At 37.4% G+C, this 27,619-nt stretch overlaps 1 protein-coding gene across 11 annotated transcripts in view; it reads right to left on the bottom strand.

The window, feature by feature from the left end:
* LOC117996232 (rho GTPase-activating protein 23-like) overlaps window positions 1-27,619 on the bottom strand; it is a 456,689-nt gene that overhangs the window by 284,305 nt on the left and 144,765 nt on the right. The window lies entirely within an intron of this gene.

Genomic DNA, 27,619 nt, shown 5'->3' on the forward strand with positions numbered 1-27,619 from the left:
GTGATAATATATTTTTTAGCGGACACTGTCACGAGTTTTCGCAATTTGTAATATGTACCTTTAGTTAGGCTCGTCTTGGCGGGGGCACTGCCGTGGTCCCTGATATCCTTTAGCCACTCGAACTCGTCGCCATTTCGATTACCTGATGTTATTTTCAAATCTAAAGAAAGTATTCATCATAATCATGATCAGCCCGTCGCCGGCTCACTACAGAGCACGGGTCTCCTCTCAGTGTGAGAAGGGTTTTGGCCATAGTCTACCATGGGCGGATTGGTAGACGTCACACACCTTTGAGAACATTATGGAGAACTCTCAGGCATGCAGGTTTCCTCACGATGTTTTTTTCACCGTCAAAGCAAGTGATATTTAATTACTTAAAACGCACATAACTCGGAAAAGTTAGAGGTACGTGCCCGGGATCGAGCCACCGACCTCCGATTAGAAGGCGGACGTCCTTACTACTAGGCTATCATAGCTTTTAAGAAAGTACCTATACTGTGTAGAAATATCGAGTTGCATAAGACATCCATAATAAAATGTGAAGCAGCACCAATTGACATTATACAGAAATACAAGTTTATTACATTTTAATATTAGCTAACAACTCTCGTATAATAGCTACTTTCATTTGATTTTTAAATTCAAACATCATTTTTGTTACATCATAACGCGAAGACCGACGAGGCGACCTTTTGAACCGCCATATTTATTTTGTACTTAAGAGCAGTAACCTTAGCGCGCTCCCCAGCTATTTCCATAAAAATTCAGTTTGGTTCTCATTTAAATGTTGACCAATCAAACTCAATGAAACTTTATAGAGACGTTCTAGAAACAAAAATCCGTAAATGTGCTTATCCAGATTTCTGTATAAAAATTTGTAGAGTCAAAGTTACACGGGCTAAAAGATTCACATACAAATCTTTGAAATGGTGTAACTTTATTATACTAAGACTCCATGGCCCCAGGGTCTTTACGGCAAACGGAACAAAAATGTAACTCTTGATAAGAGAGGCATACTTGCGCCGCTTGCCCTTTTCAGCCATTTCTGCTGCGGCTCCTGCTCTTGATGCTGTCTCAAATGTGTAGGAACCTATGCGCAATTATATACTCTCTAGCAATCTGACACAAACGGAGAGAGACTGGGAATTTCTTGACAATAAAACCCAATACTATTCTAACTAGTTTTGGCCCGACCGGGGAACCCAGGACCTCGTTACCCGCAGTTGAACATGCTATCCACTAGTCTAACGAGTCATTTAAATGCAGACAGTCTTTTACAAGATACAGTACCCGTAGTACAAGATTTTACGTCTCACCAAACCAAACCAAATTCGAGAGTCGAAATATTTCCGCGTTACAGTAAACTGGATCTTAAATGCCTTGTTTTAAAGCTCAAGTTTGTCTACACTTCTACAGCCAGCGCTCCAAGCGGAAACATTGCGAAATTAAAATCAGTGGCATTGAATATTTGACTTCAATTCAAGGCTGTTTAGGTCCATTTTACTGTAACGCGGAAGTATTTCGACTCTCGAATTTGGTTTGGTTTGGTGAGACGTAAAATCTTGTACTACGGGTACAGATTAATTCCGAATGAAACATGGGAACGACACTTTTGTCAGTGAGTAACTTCTTAGGTAGTACCGGTATCGAATTACAACAAAGTAACAAGCAGCTTGACAATAAGCATTCAGAAGATATTATGGTAATAATCTAGAAACTATGAAATCTTGGCGCGAACTTACCTCAATTGAGATATCGATTTCACGGCGAATAAATTGCCGTGTTACTATGATTAAAATATCAATGGTTTGTGCTTTCTCTCGATGATTGTATGCAAAATAGTGTGTAGTTAAATAAACAATGTAATTTCCCCGCGCTGGGTGCGAATCACGCCCAAATATGGACGTAAGCATTGGTGTGCCTACAATCTTCAATAGGGATGACACAAAACATAAGGCTGTTGACGACCTCCCTGGCGCAGTAGTGAGTGCTGAGGTCTCATAAGCGGGAGGTCCTGGATTCAGTTCTCGGCAAGGGCAATTTGCGAATTTTTAATTTGTCTCTGGTCTGGTCTGGTAGGAGGCTACTTCCGTGGTAGTGTGGAAGCGAGAGCACATGCTATTATTACAGTGAGCAGGAGACATACTCAAGAATGAGAATATGGACGACCGCGATGTTTTAACAAAGCATATAAATCCATACTAATATTATAAATGCGAAAGTGTGTCTGTCTGTCTGTCTGTCTGTCTGTCTGCTAGCTGTTCACGGCCCAACGGTTTAATCGATTTTGATGAAATTTGGTACAGACGTAGCTTACATCCCGGGGAAGGACATAGGCTTTTTATCCACTAAATCCACGCGGACGAAGTCGCGGGCATCATCTAGTTTTCAATATATTTAAACAATCCTAACACATTTGAAATTATTACTAAGTACATACCTTCCGAAAGTTTGCTTTCAAGGCGGTCGGTGGTTTAGCAATTTTGTTTTTTTACATGGTTTATTTATGGACTAAAAGCCCGTGAGAGCCAGACCTTCGTTATTTTATAAAAACTGAAAGTTTTATGCGCATTGTCCCCAACACAGGGAGGAACGATCAGCAACTACGATGGATCATCGTGGCCTTGGCAGATAACAAGTAACCCCCGGTAACAAAGGTGTATAAAATGTTTCTTAAAAATTTGAAGTGTAATTTTTTTTTCTTTAGAATAGTATTAGAAATTGCGTCATGCATTGCCACTTGCCAGACACTTAGTATCATAGCAACCCCCTGCCGGATGTCTGGCAACTTCAACAATTTCTCAAAGAAGAGCGAATGAAGTCTACCTAACCTTAAAATAGTAAAATCTGTAAAATAACGCAACTGAAAATTGAATGACGCTGGCAGCCCTCACATAAAGCCTCGTGCACACACATCGAGGTGTAAGCTTTTCCTCTTCGAAGGCATTATGTGCCTCGCAAAACGACAAGCAGACAATGGCATCGCATTTGAATTTAAAAACAGTGAAGATTTGAATGTGCAGAAGAATAAATGTTTATATAAGAAACCAGTATTAAACTGTTATTTAATTGTCAGCAAAGTAGAACAGATCGACGCCTCGGGGCTATTGAAATTCGAAGACGAAAAGTGGTCTCATAAAATGACGATTAAGGCTACTTATTTTATTTTTAACGACTACAACCGTATTGGTTTGGTATCAAAGGTTTACTGTAGAGTTCGCCATCAAAATACGTGACGCACTAAAAAGCGTCAAATCGTCAAACGTTTTTCATCACAGCGACACCATAAAGAGTAAGGCTGTGAGAACATGTTATTTTAGTTTCTCCATAAAAGCACTTGATTTTAAGCTGAATGCTAATGGTACGAAATTAATGAAAGTTTGGACTTTGAAGTATCTGACAAATAAGAATAAGTCTAGGCAAAAAACTAAGCAAAAATCGTGGTACTCAAAATTAGTCTTTTCGAAGCTAGCCGCGACAAACTGATAAACAGAAATCCTTTGCTTTTATGATAGAACTAAATTTCGGTCAAAAGCGCCGTCAAAATAAGCATGGATCTTCAAAGTGCCCCGCTTTAAAATATTATTATCATCAGTAGCCGAGGTCATACATAAAACGAACAAAAGAACGTATCGATGGACTCATAATCGCCGTGAAAGTGGCCCTTTGCCGTTCCAACCAGGATTTTATTATTTACTGGTTTATGTTCACAATTTTATGACTACTTTGAATCATATAGGTAACCAAATAAATCTATGTAAAAATGATATAGAATATAGTAGATAATAATATAGAATACCTTTGCTGTCCTTCGTTTTCTATTTCTTCTATTTTTCATTAAAAAAACTTACAAGCTAGCCTTATTTAAGTACTATACTAATCATGCTCGCATGAAAGAATGCTGACTGCATTTCCGCGTTGGACAGCCAAGCTGATCCTTTGCGCGAAGAAATGGACCAACCGTGGGCCAACCGCTCTGTTAACATATCTTACTAATACTTATCTTTATAATGGTAACGAAAATATGCCACAACAATCAAATACGGCTACACAATTTGAATAACAATAATACTCGGTTACACTAAAGCACCAACCAATAACTATATTGCCACTTTACAAGTTACAATAAATGGGCCAATATATAACAGTCTAGTTAATATTTACTGAAATATTATCCCGCTTTAGACCCATAGAATATTGCATTGCATCATAATTTTTATGTGAGTGAAAACTTATTTTATTGGCACTGCATTCCAATATTTTATTTGAGCAAATTGGTTGCAATGTTTTATGGCACTGCATTCTGTTATCTTTAAGGGGATATCATCTGGCGCCGATAATAATTACGACATAACGCCAAAGAAAGTGTTTGGCTTAAAAATTACACAAGTGAAATTACACTTTTATTTAATCTTAAATGAAAAAATACTTCTCTTCTCTACTCTAAGGTATTTCTTAAGGATTTCTGTTAATGTCTTTGTCGGAGGGACCCGCTGGACTCAAGTGGCACAAGATAGTAGATTGTAGTTATCCCTTCAGGAGACCTATGTCCAAAATTATATAAGTCATCCGGAGACGGTTAAATAAGAAGCTATGATGTACTTCGTAAAAACCAATATAGAAGAGGAACCGTCTAGTGTCGATCACAACAGATTGGCAACGTTCAGTGAACCTAGGTATACTCCGCGACAGGTCGAGATGGCATTCGAGGTATGCGGCGAAGGGGCGCCCCGCACAGCCACAGGTTACCCACGCTCGCCCGCACCGGGTTAGTGCGGGGACTGTACGGGTGTGCAGATCCCTCCCCGATTGCTATTTTGACCTGTCGGCTAAACTCTAGGTAACTTTTAAAGCATTGCCATTAAGAAGAAGAGCCAAAAAAACCCAACTTTAAGATCCAGTGGAAATATTATGGTTTCGATGACAACAGATTTTTATAAAAGACAAATAAAATCTTTGATTGTCAGTTACAGAAACGGATTAAATTAATGAATCAGGCTCTTTGGGGAATCGTGACACTAAAAAGGTTGAGAAACGATGTACTTAGCTGTCAATTGCTGCAGGACCGCGGAAGTTATGCAAGGCATAGGCACGAGTTGATAAACGAGGGAACACGCTCCTAAAAAGGCACCGAGCCACGGTACCATTTTGGCAAAATGTATTATTCATACACACGAAATAAATGTACCTTCAGTTTGAACTTAAGAACGTGGAACCAATGAATAACGTTGTCCAGAATGTCACGTACGAATCGAGCACAGTGGTCAAATGTAGGAAACGAGTAAATACAAAGTTACAAACAGATGCACGTGTAGTCCTTTTAAAGTTCTCGAAAACAATCACGGACAGTACCGTTGTATGAGTTACAATGAAACTGTTAAATGTATCTTGATTTGTGTGCAGATAATTTATTATCTTGGCCATTTTTCATGCCCAATTATATTTAAGAGATAAATTGGAGTTTTAATAATTATGTTATGGCCACTTAGCCATTCAAAATGAACGAAATATTATCCGAAATGGACCAGCTATAGCAAGGATTTAAAATGAGAATTTTGGATTTTAAAAAAACGATCTAGTTCAATAGCTTAAAAGGTCAAAACCTTTTCCATTGCTGGCACGGTGTTCTTATTATAATTTCTATTTTTTTACAGTGACTTACATTACATACATACATTACATAATAATATATTGTTATTGCTCTTGGTTTCTCTATTAAATTTTACTGTACATTCTACACGATAACTCACTCCAATCTTACATTATCATTTGTACCTCAGAGTCTATCCCAACCTTTACTTACCATGACCGTAAAATGTATGTATAAACTTTACCTAGATTGGCAACAAATTGCTAACATTAACATTTATAGAAGTACCACCTGTTAACATATAAATCAACGTAGTCATGAGGCCAAATACCATAAACAACGTCACGCAGGTCCCACTACGTCCACTACGATAACACAATCATAGAATCAATCATAGTTTTATTGCGTACGCTTTCACCGCCGTAGAAGGTAGGCCGTGTGATGTCACTCCGTTTAAGGGCTGACGATTTGCCGTCTTCCTAGTGGCAGAAATTCACACGGTATGTGCTTGTCCCCATTACGAAAATATTGCACCTCATTATCGGAGGTACGAACTGCGAGCATGGCTTATGTCACGACTGAGACCCATCTTCGCCCAATCTTGTGCACAGCCAATTTTTAAACGGGCTACAAAAATTGCTGCAACTATGACTCAGCTACCAGAGTACTTTTCTGGAGTGATCTCAACTGGTCGATTGCGGAAAACCTGCATCAATCATTATAACAATCGCAATTGTTGTGATAGGCTGAATTTGTAGTATTTTTGTTGCAACAATGCATTGTAGCCAATAGTGAGCGAGCGTCAACCAAACAGAGGTGATTGCGATCGTGACATTGTAGCTGTCATTCTAAGGCATCGAGCAACAGATTACCGAAATAATTTACAGAGTGAAAAAGTAGGAACAGTCGTAAGTACTCCTAGACTTCTCGAGTCTAGAGCTGAGATCTATAGAGCTCATTTGACTTTGCTCTGACTTAAGATTGAATTAAAACGTGACAGATTTATGTGAGAGATATAGCTTTGTCTCCTTTTAACTCTGTCTTAAGTCTAAGCTAAGTCAGAGTGCGCTATATAGATAGAACCCCTAGAGTAAGAACAAAATGAAGAATAGCTTGGCAACAATTAATAAAACAAACATTTCTTAAAACAAAGTTCTTGCTGTAAACGGCATCTAGAAATTGTTGCAAAATCTAGCCCGTGTACTTAAGCAATATAATATCTTAATAATACAGAGAGAGTTGTTCTTACAATGTAGATATTTATTCAATTTCTCGTGAAATATGACGCAAATGGTAGTTACAGCGGTTGGCAGGAGTAGGAAGGATTTGGTAAGCTGATAATCATCTTATGTATGTGCTGTCTGTCTGTGAACCTAAGCACGGAACAGATATTGATTTGTGATATGTTCCTATCTTGCGTAATGCAGCCGATGTGATGCATTGCGCCAACTTTTGTTTATTTTCCTTATTATAATCTAAAATATGGGTTCATTTTATATACCTTGTTATATAACGAAGCATAATACCTACCTACTTAATATAAATCTATTCGTATTCAAGCAGAAGTATGTATTTATGTATTTTCTATTTTAAAACATTAAAGACTGGACATTAAAGTCACAGTTTACGTTTCAAAATAAGACGGTTTAGGCACCGATTTTTTTAAAGACCATCATTAATCGTACATTTTGATATATATAGGTACATTTTTAAAAAACGGCGAACGTAGTCACAAAATTATAAGAACACGATATAATTTAATAATTTTAATATTAATTACAAGACCTCCCACTAGATGGACAGACGATATCAAACGGGTCGGGGAGCCGCTGGATCCATGCGGCGCAAGACCGTGGCGTGTGGAAGTCCCTACAAGAGATAGATCTAGTAGTGGATGTCTATCGGTTGATAATAACATGACACAGAGAGTAAAGAGGATAGGTAGGTACGGTGCAAAATATTTTAGAAGGTTCGAAAGGGCATTTTAATGGTTCTATGAAATTTAATTGCAAAATTAGAATTTACATTAGATTGGTCTCGGTCGTTTAGTTAAACTAACTTTGGCAAAGCTACTTCAAAAGGAAGTTGTGAAATAAGCTGCGCGACTCAATTTAAGTTGAATCAAAAACAGTTTCTAATACCAGATTAAGAGCCGGCGTTAATCCATTCCCACAACTAAGCCGTACATTCATAAATATCTTAACATTCATGTCATTAAGCATTATATGAATATACAATCCGCAATAATTAACAATGAATCGTGTAGGTGTCTTACTTATTGACTTCCTCACGTCGAATCCGATTCACGATCTTGGATCACGAATTCGCAAACGTTGCACTTGCCGAAAATATTATGCACTCTACATCCTTGAGATACGGTTCATTTTTTATTATCAGATTTGTATGATAACATATCACTCTGACCAGATAACCTGCCCTCTTGATATTTAAATTAAGCTTGTGTTTTCTTAGAACGTATGTAGTGTCAATCACGTTGGAGTGAGTCTGTATTAAATATTAATATTAGATTTTTTGTTAGGGTTTCTTCCGTGTTTATATCTGACTATTTATCATTATAACTGTTATTTACTAGTTGACTGCTTCGTGTAGTCGGTAGATGCAGTTGCAGAGATTACCCCCTTCAAACAAACTTACAAACTTTACACCTTTATAATATTAGTGTACTTAGATAAGAAAAGAGCATTCGCCTCGATTCTCCTAATGGCAAATACTTACACTCAATAAATGTGCAGAACTCTTGAACCGAAGCGCTATTGAAACGAAACGAAATACAAATCGAGGCACTAAAAAGTACTAAAATAAAGGGCACGCCATGGATTGCCTTACAAACCACGGTACACACAAAAAAGTGAAAATACAGCCAAGCACTTTGTTTACGGCCTTTAGTCAGTGTGTAAAGCGAACAATAAAGTGTTTTTTTCTCATTACGGTGAGCAACAATGGTCGTAATAAATGGATTTCTTTAGAGCACATGCGCTTGCGTTTAGGGCTGCTGCCTGTAATGGTAGAGATAATATAAATTAAGAAATATCATTGAACTAATTAATATTTTAAAAATAAAGTTTTTTTTTCAAACGATTAAATAATCATTTTACGTACTTACACAAATAAATAACAGCTTAAATTACCTAGCATCTAATTCCAGAGCCAGAGGCAGGGCATATGCCAGATGGGTAGATGAAATAGCGGCGATAGCGGGTCGAAGATGGCTAGCCTCAGCTACAGATAGAGCCAAGTGGAAATCCTTGGAGGAGGCTTTTACCCAAAGGGGGTCCGTACAAAATAACAGTTTGACATTATAATAGATCTATGTAAATAATTTGTAATACTAACTAACCATAATTTTATTTTAAAATAGTAACTAACTACTAACCATAATTATTTTAAGTACTTACTCACTGTAACTTAATTGTCAACAACTTTGTATGGTATTAAATAAAGCTTTATTATTATAGGTATAAATAGGTATAAATACATATTATTATAAAATAAAGTTCACCCGCGCCGCCCGCGTCGCGCTGAGTTCGTGTTTGTTCGGGCTAATCTCAGAAACTAATGTACGAATTTCCACATGGTTTTTCTTTTTATTAATAGAAGGAAGTATTATTTTAAGAAGATTATAGGCACAAGTAATCTACCGGTTGATGATAATTGTGAATTAAGTCAGATAAATTCGTTCCATCTTTTTTTTTTTTTTTAATTTTTTTTATTAACATACAAGAGAAAATTACACATAATAGGTAGCACGCATTGTTAAAACCACAGAGGTTTGACCCTCAATGCGTACGTCTGCGCATTACATCATGCCTACTTATATCTACTTATAAATAATATTACTATATTATAATATACAAACTAAATATTAAAAAAAAATACAAAGAACAGATAATACATATACATACACATATATGTATATACACACATATATGCATACACACATGCACATACACACATATATATATTTTTTTTTTTTTATAGGTGACATTATTATTTATGTGTTAAAGGCGCGACAATTATATCGTCACGACAGGAGCCGAGGGGATATCCCCGAAGCAACCCGGCAATCTGAGAGATTCCGTGGCGTGCACTGTGTAAGTGCTACGCGTGCGAAGCTGGGACAAGACGCACTAGACTAGTGTTTTAACTTTACACTAGTAAAGACAAAACAAACCAAAATGCAATAAAACCTTATGAAAATTAATAGAATTTTTGCCAACCGCATGCTATTCAGAAGAACAAGAAGCCTACCTACAAATAATAATTGTGGGTGCGCACTATACTGACTACTCTATCTCTTAAAAGTCTACCTTTTATCGCAACCACGCCGTAACTTTATGATAATATCGACAACCCTAAATAGAATTTACGCCACTTTAGTGTTAGAGACCACAACAGATACGATTGTTGCTTCAATATTTTTTTCCCCATAGACCGTGGACTTTTAAATTTTATTTATCTGTATCGAATTTCGATACAAAAAACACAAGGTTAGAGCTACTTTAACTTTGTTTATTGCTAATTGCTATGGTAGGTACGACGACGCGCGATGCCGTGAATTTAATAGATTGGTTCAAAATAAAACTCAAAGAACTTTAGAGACTATAACGACTACGTGCCCTATTGAGCATTTTTTCTATACGAAGTTCAATAGTTGTATGTATGAAATACGATCGAAAGAGAAGAAGAGTTAGTTGTTTTTTTTAATATGAATATTAGCCAAGTTAAATGACTAATATTCCCCTTTCCTCTCCAACTAAGCGTCAGGCTTGTGCTAGGAGTAGGTACGATAATAGTGCAACGGGCGGGGTATGAACCGTCGACTTTTCGGTTTTCAGTCCACTCCTTTGCCAGTTGAGCTATTGAGGCTAGAGACCTATGTCCATCTGTGGACGTCTATCGGTTGATGATGATAATGATGAAATTAGTCAGTGTGCGTAGTTCTAGCCACCCGGTGGGCCGTCAAATTTTGTATAAAGTCTCCTATGTACTCAAAACAAATTTTTACAAACCAGTTCTACCTGCGACGTCAGTAACGACCATGGATTCTTCATGACGAAGATGGAAGATACGCATTAGTCTTTATTCTTACTCCAGACATGAAGGTTCTAAGTCCAAAAGGTGTAAAATAGCAATATTCTAGGTTAAGCTATCAGTAGCGAGCAGCCGACAAATCATACAAGCATTACATGGGGCCAATAAATCGTTCGACATTGGAACAGGGCCTATTCATCTCGCTGCGGGCTCGACAAATTCTCGAGCGATCCGGAGTAGGGATACATTACGATACCGCTCTCACCGTGACAAATGGTGAACATGATAGAGCGGGAGACCGTCGTAAGCTTTCCTAGCGCATAAATACTCAAATGTCAGTTCAATTATTCCGTGGCGTCACCTGGATAAGGGTTCCACTGGACACCGGCGACGGTCAAGTGTTAATGCTATCTAACTCTATCCGCGGAAATAAATTAGTACAGAGCTATCTCTGTTACGTAACCCCATACAAATGATAGAGACTCAAAATGGTTAGCGCCCTCTGAGATATTTGACTCATTCATTTGTATGGGAAATTATGTTTCCTTCCGCGGATAGATTACAGTAGCGACACGTTACGGTTATCGAAACTACTTTCAAAAGCCTATATTTTTATTAAGATACCTTTCTTGTACGTTACCTATATACGAGATATACATCTCTGATGGATAGGCACTACGCAGCTATACATATACACAGCCACAATCAAACACATAAATTAATTAACTTCAGTGTTTAAGTGTTTAGAAAAATCTACAATTCATTTTATCATTTTTCTTGGGTTCATCCTGGACCAGGGCCTCGATTGCTGTAGAATGACAGCTACAATGTCACGATCGCAATCACCTCTGTTTGGTTGACACTCGCTCACTATTGGCTACAATGCATTGTTGCAACTAAAATCGCACAAGTTCAGCCAATCACAACAATTGAAATTGTAATAATGATTGATGCAGGTTTTACGAAATGTCAACTCAGATTGTCTAAGCCAAGCCAATAGCCATTTATCCCATCATTTTCGTGTGTATAAGGATCATAAGAAATCTTAGCACCGTCCCTTTTACTACTTCACCTGGAAGTGGGAAGATATTTGCGGGGTTTCTGAAAACACGTAGGTACCAACGGATCAGATATGAGGACATTCGGTTCTGCGAGGCGTGAATTGGATATTATGACAGGTTACAATGCAAACGGTATAAATCACGAGGTAAATGTTTTGATAATGGGAAAGGGACTGGCGAATGTCAACGCCAATAAGTTATGTGATTTTATTATAAGCAACTTTGTATTGACTAAAGGTGAGAAAGTACATCCTTTTAGACCTTTCAGTCACAATAAATTGTATTGATATTTTGATTGAAAAAAAAAATATTAAAGTAAAAATGTAAGATACGAAAATGATACAAAAAGTTGTTAGAAATAAAGGGTCAAAAAATCTATTAGAAAACTAAAGAAGAAAAGTAGAAAAAGAAGATAGAGAGAGAGATCTTATTTATTAAAGCAGTGAGGTAGTTAGGTACATACATCGACATAGGAATTAGTACTTAGAAATTCTTTGGGTACATAATAAATCTCAAGTTTTCAGTTTGAGCACCTGAAGGTATGTTAAAGTCAGTAAGTTTTCTTTCTATAGAGTAAAACGAAACGAAGATAGAAATATAAGCTTTGATAATATGCCTTCTTAGTTTCTAGTTTCTACCGGCATTGACGTAAATTAGTTGCCTGCCTACATTAAAATTTCGTTTACTTTACTAACAAACACAAAACTGTCACGTTATCGTTTGATATACTTATCGATTTGCAGACTGCAGTGAACCGATAAGATATGAAATATCGGAGATACAGTATCCAAGGTGCCCCCGACACTAAAATCTCCACGCATAGCGCTATGCTCGGGCCACAATAAGGTTAACGTCAATGTCCAACAACGCCTTAATCAACGCAATAATTCCACCGATAATCAACGCGTTAAAAACTGAGTGGCCACACTTGAACGGTTAACGTCTATTGCCAATTTAATTGGGGTAAAAATCGTCTAACGCCAAACAGCATTATGAATGCCCTTGTTCAAATTATCGCGTCACGACTCACGACTCATAGACGGTTACCAGCTATTAACGCATTGATCAACGGCGTTTCCCGTTAATGTAGCCGCTGCATTACAATTTTGCACCTCCAGACTCTAACAATGCATATTGTTCGTACGCCTCGGAGCAACGGACAAAGCAGTCATATAACCTACGATAATGCCATTCTGTTCGGTAGCTTATGGAAAATGACCATAAGTAGTTCGAGCATAGAAATTGAGTCATTTGGATGTAAGTACAGCATTTTATGAGTGTGTTTACAATGCATGGGCCAATATCAAAGAATTTAGTTTTGATATTATGTCATGTACTTAGCCAATAATTGTTTTTTTTTTAAATTTTGTTCCTCTGTATGAAATAATTTTAACTCACTCTTATATTCTGTAATCTGTAATTGGCCATACTTCTGTAATTAGCATTAAAGAAACTTATTGTATTATTTCGCTGTTGATTTTCCTATAATAAATAAAATAAAATAAAAAATTATCTCATCAAAGATTAAGGGTGGATTTGTGGTAGACCGTGCAAGGACCGGACCGTGTCAGCGCAATGACACCTGTCGCGCCATCCTGAACACCTTCATTCAAATATACAAACCATAATGCTGTAAACTGCACAATTATTTATGGTCACGACAGAGTGGGAACGCACCCTAATTCTATGACTGGTACGTTAATAGAAAGAACAAATACAGCTTCAATTTGCCACATTTTACTTAATGTGGTCCTATGTAGTCAAAACAAATTGTACCTGTATCATGCACGGACGGGTTGAAATGAAGATGGTGATTTTAAATGACGAAATTCAATAGATCTGCAATAAAGTATGCACAGAATAATCAAATTCAAGTCATGTCGTGTTACACTAATGATCTAAAAGAGAACATCTCGTATTTTATACTTTATCTTTTAAGTAACCTTTTATTGTAATACAATAATAACCTGGATATTTAGTATAGGTAACTAATAATTTATTAGGTTAAAACGGAATTTAATGAAAATATTTTATCTAAGCAAAAATATATTACACGGTAAGGCAATAGCCCTAAACTTTAAGTAGTGATTAAAACAATAGCTATTGTTTGGGCCAGAAATTTTTAGCCCCCTTGACACTTGAAATATTTCAAATAAGCCATTCTATAACATTGTGCCGAAAAGTCAAACCACGTCCTTATAATAGAAGGTCCAACAATGGTGTCACGTAATAAATTACACCACGAGTCTCGTTTTATGAAATGTTACACACAAAAAAGCCGGCCTAGTGCGAGTTGGACTCCCGCGCCCAGTTTTTCGTACCGTGGAAGGATACCTACGTGTAATTATTTGGTTGCTCAAATTACTTATCTCCAACAGCAAATGTGAGTTTGTAATCGCAAAAAAAGTTATATAAATTAAGGTTTTTCGAATTTTTTCCTTTACTGTTAAGGAAAAAATTCGATAATTCCAGATTCTTTATCTACCGGGTAGCGAGGCAAATCGCGCTCTCAAGGCCTCACTAAATCCGAAAGTCACAGAGACAATGAACTGATGGTATCATCCCTTTTAATTAACATGCTTAAGAGGGCTCAGGACGGTGCTTTCTTCATACAAACGTAGGAGGGTAATTACTATATTATTTGATACGCTCAAAACTAAGTATTATTTATCTCGTCATTATCTAGGTTTATTGAAATATAAAACATTGAAAAAATATTGATTTTAAAAAGAGCCTAAAAAGATTCCTATTATAACACTAAATTTATGACAACTTTGGGCGCAAATAAATAAGATTATTGGTATAAAAATTCTAAAAGAATTGAACATTACACATAGTTTATTTATTCATAAGTTGAAATAACTATACTTTGAACACATAGAACAGTAGTTTTTTCTCAAAAACTACTGAATACTAACCATCCACGTGCGCTGCCAATTTCGGTCAAGCGTACTGCGTCACCTTAAGACACGGATTGTGATTTTAACTACAGCCTACGGACTACGGAGGCATCTTTACTGTAATAAATAAAACCGTCCGAGTACGAGATTATACGTAATTATTGCATTTATTTATTTACAGTTTGCACGAAACTTAATGGTCGGCCATAACGCACCCAGGGCAATACTAAAAGCTGTCATGCAACGGTACCAGAGTGAACTAGAGTGAGTGAGCTCTCGGTTTGATCCTGAATCAACATCTGTCAAATATTAGGTAGGTATATGAACACTAGGGGTGACGACCTGGGTCACGCTGCCACGACGGCCCATGTCATATACCCTAACCATTTCATAGCCTACATTTGACGCCTGCTAGTGGAAGTGAATCCTCGTGGGTTAGTTTCATAAATCATAACAGTCGTGAACTGTGGCGGTACTTCCTAATTCCTATTGCCATTTTCGCATTTTTGCAACAGGTTCTACTTTTAACTTCTGAAAATTCATATAGTTTGGTTTTACGTGTTCAGGTTAGTATTCTTAACATGGCCGTAGTCGGAGCGTTTGACATTCTCTAATAATGAAGCTTATTTTCTTTCATAGTTGACAAAGCTCCTGGTGGAAAAAATTCCATGATGCCTAATACATAGTGCTTTAGTTTTATTGCTTAGAGCTAAGCTCTGGTGAAAAACTTTACATGAACTTTACATGAAACCCGGCTACAAACATACTTAAAGCGGTCTTATTATCATCACCATTAACTATCGCCGGCTCACTCTCAGAATGAAAGCAATCCTATGCTAGGTTTGAAACAAATACCTGTTACGGAAATTTAAAAACCGCAACTACCTAAAATAATAATGTCTTCACAGTAGAATAATTTTATTCAAATAAATGACCGGCATTTATTTAAATTCACGAAATCACTCGGCCGTGAAATTTGCGCGTGTTACCGATCCTTTGATTAATTAAAAGCGAAGTGAGGCGAGATAATATTAATTACAGCTCTATACAACCTCACACACGGATCATGGCAGCACCATTACGTTGGGCGTGGATTCAGTTGAAGAGATTATTTATTGACTCTGAACATTTTGTGTTTTCCCGCTACGCTATTTATCTCCTTCGTTATTATTATTGGCATGCAAAAGTTCGCCATTTTACCTGCGTATGAAGAATTATTTGACCCGCTACAGTTTCACTCAGGTGGAATTTATGAAAATCACTTAGTTACGTGACCCGAGAAATATACCTAGGGCAGCGTGCCCCTTCGACAGCTCTCGGCTCTAGTCTGCGCCGAATCTATAGAGCGCACTCTGACTTTGCTTAGACTTAAGACGATATCTATCTATAGATCTCAGCCAGTGCTCCTGCTTAACATAAGAACTTCCTATATGCCATCATTCATCACTATAATTTCTTGGCCACTTAACTCTAAAGTCAAAGATGTATATTAAGAAGTATGTGAAAGAACCCTTAAGGTGTCGGCCACATTAAAAGATAAATAATCGGGTAATAACAGTTAACCGAAGCTTCCATAAAAAGCTGTATCAGTATAGATGTCAACACCTTGTCGCCGATACGTTCAAGGTGCGGTTTCGACGAGCGGAAGTTGTTTCATCGAAGTCGAGTCATTACACGGTATTTACATAAGGAGACCGTATAAAACTGATATTTTTTGTACATAATACCCAAAAGGAAAATCAATATTATTTTTACCATTAATCTTTTTCAATTTCCATTAACCAAAGTCAAAGTTCAAATTGGGTACCAATGTACACTTTTGGATTGTCGATTGTTGAATTTGTAAGACAATTAACGATGTAATAGTGATAATTAATTACGTAAACTTAATACTGGAACTATACGACGGTTCCAAACGCGCCCAGGTCTGAGAAGATCTTTATGTACACAAAGACCCGAACAAAAACTTTTGCAGGCTGCAACTCGCTTTTGCATATAACTTGATTTCCATTGGCCAGTGTCATACCTACTAATTTTGACACTTTCATATAATACGATTTGTTTTCAGAATGACCCGACTCTCGAATTTGGTTTAGTTTGGTGAGACGTAAAATCTTGTACTACGGGTACAGAGTTCGTTTCAAAAACCATAAAAACGAATTCTTCCTTACGATTGAAAAATCAGGCCTGGATCTGTATAGTTAGGTAGTTATTTCTACAGCCAGTAAGTATGATTGTAACTTGTAAGATATTAATCTATACTGTCGATATAAAAGAAAGTCCTCGAGAGCGTCTGTCTGTCTGAACGCGCTAAACTCGATCAGTCTCGTATGACCATAAACGATAAGAGGTGTATAATATCATTTCAGTACCTAGACTCTAGTAGAGAGTCCCTGCAGTCTGTCTGTCTGACAGATGAAAATGGATAAATTAATCATTCTGATGTTTCTATAAAATATGTATTTAGATATTTTATGCCCAGGACAATATTTATCGGAAGACTATAAATTGTTTAGTAATAATTTATTTACGTCGATCTAGAACAAAAACTTTTTTCGCGGTCTATCGCGTTATTGAGAAAACTGATTTCAAGTAAAAATGTGAGAAAAGTAGATTTATTCACTGTAGAGCATCGAGAAGAAAGCAAATTGAGCACGACAGAAGAAAAGATCAAATTAAATTGTTTTAAAAATAAATTGTGTTAATAAACGACATTTTATATGATGATTTTGGAAATAATTGTAAGTTCAGTACTCGGCCAAAAGTGATGAACATCGATCTTTAGGGGGAGACAGCAGATTTGTAGAGCGCTGTCTCGGTCGTTGAGACCAACAAAGCGTCATATGGGTATGAGTGACAGAGACAACGCTCTACAAATATGAAATATCATTCTAAAGGCCGATGTTCATCACTTTTGGTTGCGTAGTAGTATGTACATACTTATCCACATAATAAAAAACCAGCCAAGTGCGAGTCAGGCTCGCGCAATGAGGGTTCCGTACTACAGTCGTATTTTTTCGACATTTTGCACGATAATTCAAAAACTATGCACAATAACTATGCATAAACATAAATAAAAATCTGTTTTAGAATGTACAGGTGAAGACCTTTCATATGATACCCCACTTGATATAGTCACTCACTTCAAAAGTTGAAAATACTAATTATTAGTTCATGACCACAATTTAATTTATTTTGTGTGATCTAACCCTAAATTCACGGTTTTCAGATTTTTCCCCAAATGTCAGCTGTAAGATATACCTACCTGCCAAATTTCATGATTCTAGGTCAACGGGAAGTACCCTGTAGGTTTCTTGACAGACAGACAGACAGACAACAAAGTGATCCTATAAGGGTTCCGTTTTTCCTTTTGAGGTACGGAACCCTAAAAATAAATTTTCCGATTGAAACTAAAAGATTAATTAGATTAATTAGAAGTATTTAGATAAGTTTTGGAGCAGTTTTCGGAAACAAAACCAAAAACAAATACGAGTCTGTGAGAACATCTGACTATGATGTTTGCATTTTGCTACTGTACTAAGATACTCGTAGCTTTAGAAAATATTAGTGTTGTTTTTTTACTTCCGAAACATTCTCTAGTAGTAGTACTAGATATAATGTATAAATGTTGGATTCAAGTGGACAGCGGCGCCTGACAAATGCCCCCCGGGATAAATAATCACCGCAGGACTGCCTTTCACTATAAATATGAAAATAAAGCCCATTTCTGTATTTATAAGCCTTTCTCGACGCTATAAAATGTATGAACTGACAAGTGTATTAATTGTTTAGATTTGTGTATTAGCATTAACACTTTTGATTTCTACTACAACTGAAATCCATGCGATAGGTCGAGGTTACGTTGGCGTTACTTAAATCCAAATTTATAAAAGGATAAGACGGCTGACTGACTGACTGACTGATCTATCAACGCACAGCTCAAACTACTAGACGGATCGGGCTGAAATTTGGCATGTTGGTAGCTATTATGATGTAGCCACCCGCTAAGAAAGGATTTTTCAAAATTCAACCCCTAAAGGGGTGAAATAGGGGTTTGAAATTTGTGTAGTTCACGCGGACAAAGTCGCGAGCATAAGCTAGTAAGCGTATATGAACACAGTCCAGCAGTAGATGCGTATTGGCTGACGATGATACGAAACTTTGTATCTGGCATGGTTGCCACCATACTAAGTGACTGGCAATGCATACCGTGATTTTTAATACTATTCTGAACAAAAAAATTAGGCTTTATACTTTGACGTTAGATTTTTTACACCTTTCTTAGGTATCTGTTATCTCCCAAAGCCACCATGATCCAAACAAACGTTCCGCCCAGCGTTGAGGACAAAACGCAGAAAACTTTCAGCTTTTCTAAAATAAGAAAGGTCTGGCACGCGCTGGCTCTTAGGCCATACAATTTTGCAAACACTCAAAAGAAAAGGTGGGTGGATTGCGTGAAAAAGAGGTGGATAATACGTTGACGAATGACAGGAATGAGAGACATGTTGTGCCGACCCCACTTAGTGTGGGATAAGGTAAGGAAAAAGAAGAAGACTCAATAGGTTATTGAACTGCTATAGGTAAGTGCAAAGAACAATACCGTATCGATAATCGATACTGAGATAAGAAAGCGGTTTATCGTGACAGATAGCTCCGATGTCTGACGCGATGTCTCATCGGCAAAAAACCAAACAAAAGGAGTGAAAGTGCATTAGCAGAATAATCACCCGAGGCTTGGGCGTATGACAATGATCCTGTCCATCACAGCGATTATACGGGGGATTACAGAATACGTATGGTTCGCGAAATAATACGCGCGTGTTCCCAATAAAAAAAAACCGACCAACTGCGAGTCAGACTCGCGCACTGAAGGTTTCGTACTACAATCGTATTTTTCGACATTTGGTACGATAAATCAAAAACTATTATGCCTAAAAATAAATAAAAATCTGTTTTAGAATATACCCTATCATATGATACCCCACTTGATATAGTCATCTTACTTTGATAATTGAAAATACTAATTATTAGTTTATGACCACAATTTTGGAAACCGATTCGGAGTCCGAGTGGAGTTTCGGTTTCTAATCTCATGAGAAACCAGAAATTTTACGTGGACGACGTCGCGGGCAACTGCTAGTTATCAATAAATGAATTGCTAACTTCACTTAGCCTAGAGGCGGGGCATTACAAATTTATTTTTATTTCTCGTATTTACATTATTCCCGTTCCCACTTGTCTTTCGTCGGATTTAAATCGGATGTTTTAGTGGCAGAACATTTTATACTTATTAAGCTATTCACACTTGTCGGAAACCGATTTTGTGTCAAAATGTACTGCCACTGGAACACCAATCGACAAACGACCAACGACAAACGACAAGTGGGAACGGGGGTAGACGGAGGAAAAAAACAAAATTGATAAATGTATAAATACAGATATTGTGGATAATTCCGTTGTATACAATTTCTTTAAACGAAACTAAAATGACACGTATAAATCTATTGCTATTCCTTTCATAATGTTGCTTGCGGAAAAGGATAGCACTAGATTTAGACCTGTTCATTTAGTTTAGTTTAGAGATTGTGTACAAGAGAATCGGCGTGATTGTACGTTTAAATTATGAATCCACAAAAATAAAATGGTGTTAAATTAAAACCGATTCCTAAATATCTTAATCATTACTACTCAGTTTCTAGTCGACTTCCCCTCAACAGATTCGACTTCCATTTGAATGGATAATAAATTAATTACAAGCGTATTGCAACCTGATGACTTCACGGACGTTGTAAAATCATGACTTGTATTATAATTTTGGCAGGTTAACCGTTAGGCAATCATATGCCTTTTCAGGCAAATAATAATTAAAAGATTTGGATGTAACATAGAGCATTGAACCCATTTGTCTATCTGTCTGCTACCTTTTCACGGCCCATCTGTTTGACCGACTTTGACGAAATTTGGTACAGAGATACTTTGCATCCCGGAGATGGACATTGGCCACTTTTGGTCCCGGAAAATGCAAAAGTTTTCACGAGATTTTTGGAAAATTAAATGAACGTGAACTACGAGTAAGTTACGAGCATCATATAGTTGAGAAATAAAATTGATGTTATATCCACACAAATGATTGTACCATAAACAATTACTTGCTTCTGCATTTAAATGCAGAAAATTGAGTTATCTCTTCACGTCTAGCTCGCTCAAACTCCTTTGTTGTAACCATTGTTGGTTAAAGGGTGGCAGCGGTAGTCCTTCCGAAAATATATTTGCAAAGATAGAATAGCATTCTGGAGGTCCGCACCTGGCTCACTTTATACCAAGAGAGAATTTCTCGGAAAACAGAAAAACTACGCGGATGAAGTCAAGAGCAATAGCTGTCATTATCATTATCCACAGCTGGACATAGGTCTCTTGTAGGGACTTTCACACGTCACGGTCTCATGCCGCCTGAATCTACCTGCTCTCTACGCCTTAGTTGATGTCTACCTACTACCTAGTAGGTGATCTTCCAGCGCCGTTGCTAGCATCTTGGGACCCCAACGTATATAGGTTTTTTGAATTATGTGCCCTGCCTATTGCCACTTCAGCTTCGCAACCCGTTGAGCTACGTCAGTTACCCTAGTTCTACTGTTGTCCTCATTTCTGATTTGATCACGAAGAGAAACTCCAAGCCAAGCTGTGTCCATCGCTGAATCACTCTGGACTTTCTTATGAGTTATGAGGCCCATAATTCGCGACCATGTTTTGGTTCCTATGTAAGTATATAAAAGTCTAAATATATAAAAGGAAAAGATGACTGACTGACTAACTGATCTATCAACGCACAGCTCAAACCGCTGGACGGATCGGGGTGAAATTTGGCATGCAGATAGCTATTATGACGGAGGCATCCGCTAAGAAAGGATTTTTGAAAATTCTTCCCCTAAGGGGGTAAAATAGGGGTTCGAAATTTGTGTAGTCGACGCGGACGAAGTCGCGAGTATAAGCCAGTTATAAATAAAGATCTTAAGGCTTTTCAAGCCGGCATAAGCTGGCCAAGGATTAATTTCAAGAGGCGGTCTAACTGTTGTTATTTTACACGAAAATCACTTTCGCATCAGATGTTTCACGCCAGCCGTAAGTCACTGGATCGGCAAGATCTTATCGCGCCTATATATCTCTGTTTTAAATACACAGAACATAGATAACTGACCGGCACGTCTCGGCAACACTCGCTAACGAGCTGCTTAGCATTTGTGGACGTGACTATAATAAATATAGCCTCAAAGATTAAATAGCGAATGTCAGTTTCGGCGTATTTTGATACTGACACGACTTTCTATTCCTTGTTGTGCTGATTTGCGCAAATCCCGAGTGCGAATGTGAAACGACTTGGCAGAGAGAGGTGAACTGCTGAGCATGAACTGAGTTCCAACTGATTAAGAAATGTCTGACCGAAGATTCTTATAAAACAAACAGCAGCCTGATGTTGCCGCTTCGAGATCGACCTTTCCCCTGCCTTTTATAAAAGTCATAATAAATCCATACTAATCTTTTAAACGTGGACACTGACAGTTGGCCTTGTCCACAAGTTCAAAGTCGCTTAGCGTGCTATGTTGGCTATCTTTCTGAGGGACAAAATCCGTAACGAGGAAATCCGTCGGAGAACCAAAGTGACTGACACGCTCAACGAATTAGCCAGCTGAAGTGGCAGTGGGCAGGCCACGTCTGCCGCAGAATCGATGGCCGCTGGGGCAGACGCGTTCTGGAGTGGAGCGCGTATCGGCAAGCGCAGTATGGGACGACCTCGAATCCGCTGGACTGACGACCTTAAGAAGGTAGCGGGAAGTGGGTGCATGAGGAAGGCAGAGGATCGTGTGTGGTGGCGCGCTCTTGGAAAGGCCTATGTCCAGCTGTGGACGCAAACAGGCTGATTGATTGATTGATTGAATCTTTTAAATGCTGCCTATTTCCTTATCATGCAAATCCATTTAAACAATTTTAATGTTTAGTACAGAGAAAGATTGCATTCCATCTGATTACTTTTAACCCCGAAAAATCAGAATTCCAAAAGGATATTTAAAAACCTAAATCCACTCGGACGAAGGCATGAGCATCATGCAATAAACTATGAAGGAGGTGCGTATTATGTAATGAGAAATGGTCAATAGTGGACAGTAGACCAATAAAGGAAGCTCTTCTCAAATAAGGCTTAGCGAATAATATAAAAGTCGCTGGCGATTACAAGTCTTACGTGAGCATTTTAAACAGTTGCTTCGAGTTGTCTACACCGTATAATTTATAATATCATATGGAAAAAACACCTTTAGCACAGAGTAAGGATATGATATTACATACACAGTTTCGACGAAGCCATCTAGACAGAGCGATCGGAGTGAACTAGAGTGAGGGAACTTTCGGTTTAACCCACGCTTAAACAGAACTGTTGAAAAATATGTACTTAAATAATTTCCACGCAGACAAAAGTTGTGGTTACATCGTGTAACCACAACATTCAGCTGAGTTCGGGCCTATTAAAAAAAAAAAAAAATTCAGGCTAGTTATGAATGAAACAATATTTCTTAAAATATTATATGAATTCAGCCAGCAAACATTATAGGGGAAAAATTATATTTCTACATTTCCATGTAATTCAATAAATAATCCAATACTGTTTATAGATAACAAAAACATATCCTACAAACTGGTGACGAGGTAGCGAGACCTGTTAGTAAATTGTTATATCAAACAATATTCGTATTTCAGGGTGGCAATTCTAATAAATTCCATAATCGCCGCGCTATCACAGTAGCGGCGATAACCGCAAGTTTGTTGTTAACGAAGCTAAGACAATCCGCAACAAAGACATTACGCAGAAGCGACAATCAAACGAGCGGTAAAATCGAATGGCACAGGGTCGACCAGGAGTCGATGTTATATTGTCGATAAAAGAGACTAGGACAGACATCGTCGCACTATTAGTCGCGACGATAACCGCAAGTTTGTTGCTAATGATGCTAAAACAATTCGCATCAAATATATCAGAAGTTTCTATTAAAGCAGGTGTAAAATCAAACGGCACATGGCGAAAGTGCCGTAAAAAGGGGCTTATGTCCTTTCCCGTGATGCAAGCTATATCTGTACCAAATTTCATTAAAATCGGTTGAACGGATGGGCCGTGAAAAGCTAGCAGACAGACAGACGCACTTTCGTATTTATAATATTATAGTATATGGAATAGTATGGGTTAAAATATAATATTTAATACTTTTGCGAATTTATTCATACTGCTTTTGCAATATTTATTATATTATCGTAACCAAAAACGATTTAAATAACTTAGTTTTTCATACAAAACTCTATCATTTTACAAACTTATATAGCTATACTATAAGCATCATCATCATTAACATCATCATCATCATCATCATCATCATCATCATCATCATCATCATCATCATCATCATCATCATCATCATCATCATCATCTCAAGCCTCTGCTGGGCCACTATTAGACACGAGTCTGCTCTCAAAATGGGTTGGTTAAAAAGTAGGTATCTATCAAGTTTACGTGAATGAAACTAGATTTGATGTTATTATTTCCAACACGTTTCGAAACAATTATGTGTAATTTATACTAAGTGCTATCTAAGTATCACCCAGGTGATAGTAATAGGTATCTACAAGTCAATTTCCACTACATCGAAATGAAATTCAAATGTATGCAATCGTTTAAGCGAACAACGGTAGCACGTAAACTTTTCGATAGATAAAATCAACGCGTTGACCGTATATGGGCGCGATAATAAACCGCTACAGCCTCACAATGCAACACCGATATCGTTTTCACTTTTATCGATAAAATCGGATCGATAGCGAGCCGATAATGGTGATTCACTAAGATAAAGCGTACACAACGCTCTCATATAATCGGGCCTGACTACAATGAGCTATTTTATAGCCTTTACAGCCTGTATAGCGGGTATAATGGCTTAATCAAGTTAAAAGTAGAAAGTAGTCTACGGTTCTCTGCTTTATACTTTTATGCAATGAATTAAGAGCGCCGAGCGGTCACCTTTCGGTTGCGTAAGATGGCACAATCAAATGTCGGTCAGTGATCATACGGCGGCTACAATGATTCATAATTTGGCTGATGAGTCAGTTGCAGGAACCTCGCCATCCTGATTAGACGGCGTTTCTAACTTTCCACTTTCAAATAGCATTCGAGCCTTACGAATTAACATTGCTTAGATTACAAGGCGGACTTGCGGGATTTCGTAGGTTATCAGTGTTATGTAAAGAATAATCCGGAGCAGTTTGTCTGAGAGTTTCATTTGTTGCAATTTACGTGCTACAGTGTATATCAGAGAAGGCAATGGGCGGTGTAAGGAAATATAATCAACACCATTCTTAAGATAAAATTCGTTTGCAGTTTCCCAAGGTTTAGATCTATGAATCATGATAATATTAAGTAATTCGTATAAATATTTTCGTACGATATACATATTTTCTAATTAAAACCACTCATTAAAAATTATTGTGGTTGTTTGTGAATTCCTTTCGTAACATAATCAATCAGCTAACAAAAAATTAACAACAGATATTGCCTACTAAAAGTAAGCCTGAATGTGATAGAAGTAGACCTAAGGACCGTAATAAAGAATATAATGTAAAAACAAGGGCAGAAAAATGTGAAGAAGTTCAAAAATCAATAAGCTTTAGAGGCACAGGAAGAAGAGACTGTTGAATGTTATAAACTTAACTAAAAGAAGAAGGAACCAGAGTAACCAACAAGGATCCAATAGACATTAAGAATAGAATGGAAAGTCGAATTCGCGTCGGAAAGAGTAGCGTTGACAAACCCCCAATTAGGTGAAGAAGCGACATCCAACAAGTCGTTGTGATCTGCTAGGCTAGACACAAGAGGCGCAAGACCTGGCGTATGGAAGATTCTACAAGAGACAGCTATGTCCAGAAAGTGGTATTAATTTAGGTAGAAATGGTAAGTTGTATTATAAAGAACAGAAGTATAATCAATTTGCAAATTGAACCTGTAAACACAGTTAGAGCCGCAATCCCACGGACTTTCTACGCGCTGCGTGGGCGCGGCCCTGTGGTGCATTAATTAATACAACTGCACACTAATGCACTGGCGAATAATCGGACAGCACGACAAGAAGACATTCATATACAGACTTGAAACGATAAGTGCAACATTGTAAGTATAACTAATAACCATACAATGTTGTGATTCCCTGTCTGCTTCACAGAATTTTCACAGAGATTAGCCTGGCTTAGCTAGCGGCTAGCTGGTCCTAACTGACTGAAAAACATTACGAGGGTTTATAAACTTGAAATTTTGAGAAAACGCAGAATTTTTTAATTAATTAACGCAGGCATTCACTAAAAGAGGAATTTTTATAGAGCTAATATTCTTCTATGTTTACTACAGGAGCAAAAGTTAGTAAATTAGATGTCAAAATGAAGCCACGAACGGCAATGGGAATATACCTAATTTTATAGTAGACACTTTTAGTGCTTATTTTTAGTGCCTGCCTAAATCGCGCTAAAAAGCAACATAAAAAAAGTTTATCGCTAATCCTACTGTATATTTATGTAAAGTTAGGTACCATTATGCGTTCCATCAAAGGAATGGGTCATAAGTAAAAATAATAAACAAGATAAGGTAACTCAGGTTTCAGACTATCTATAATGGCTAAGTGGGGAAAGTTGTTATTATTTTATTACCTATCAACATAAAGGCTTGAACCCAGACAAGACTTAGTATGACTACTGATGGCAGGACATCCACACTGATCGCGCATACGTAGTTACAAAAAAAATAAGGTTTCTCAAAGGTAAGGTTACATACAAGGAACCCCAGACTTAGTTCGCTATGATCAAGCGAAACAGACAATTTATATGGTACAACGTGTAACAAGTGATCTGCAAGAATAGAATAGAATAGAATAGAATAGAATGTTTTTTATTCATGTAAAAAAAAAAAAAGAAGTCTATAAGTCAAGAAGATTTAGTGTCAACTGTTGAATATGTGAGCTAATTTATGTAATCATCATCATGATCAACCCATCGCCGGCTCACTACAGAACACGGGTCTCCTCTCAGAGTGAGAAGGGAGATTTATTTAATGGTAATAATTAATCAAGTAAACTTAAAACTAAAGCTACGAGGGTCCCAAACGCACCCTGGTCTGAGAAGAAGCCAACAACAAACTCAACTCGTCTTGACGAGTTCATAGCTGTAGTTTAATAATGTCGTGTCAAGTTGATCTAAAGTGTAATTGATCCTAGTGCATACGCCCGTACCTGCGCGAATCGATTCGCGGCGAACAGGTATGATAAAAAGTCACTGATTTACTTTTATTTGACGTACTCCCCCCCCCCCCCCTTTAAAGGAGGTCCTAAGCACGTCCTTAACGATCCCGACGATCAAATCATGACCGATAAAGCTCCCTATCTCGTAGGGCTTCGCCGCTTCTGGACAAGGTCTTAAGCAGTGATAAATTGCCGAGTTAGCGAAACTCTACCAACAAGTGGACATGTCGCAAACGTTTTATGTTTTCGTTCATAATATTCAGAATACTAAGGAACTGACGAAGGAAATAATAAAGTAGTAGAAAAGGTGAAATTGGCAGTAAAACTAGTGAATTTATTAACAAAATAAGTGATATCTGGGATATAAAATATAAAATTGGTATTAACTTGAATTACCTACAGTTAATAGGTACTAATAGCAGAAAACAACTAATAGGTAAGTGGGTAATAAATACTCAATATGTTTCGTTCTGCCATAGTATACAGAGAGACAAATAACATACTATCCTTATTTTATAATTTTTGTTATAGTGTTTTAGCTTACACTTCAAGGACCTAAATATTTTTTAAATACATATATCAAAAATTGCGAAAGCGCTAGGCCACGGTTTGCTTCGCTACCAGTGCCAAAATTCATGATAATATGTATGTTCATTCATTACTGATATTTGATGAGTACCAAAGTCAAAGTCAAATGAT

This window comes from Maniola hyperantus, chromosome 3 (genome assembly GCF_902806685.2).
Source record: "Maniola hyperantus chromosome 3, iAphHyp1.2, whole genome shotgun sequence".
NCBI classification, from domain to species: domain Eukaryota; kingdom Metazoa; phylum Arthropoda; class Insecta; order Lepidoptera; family Nymphalidae; genus Maniola; species Maniola hyperantus.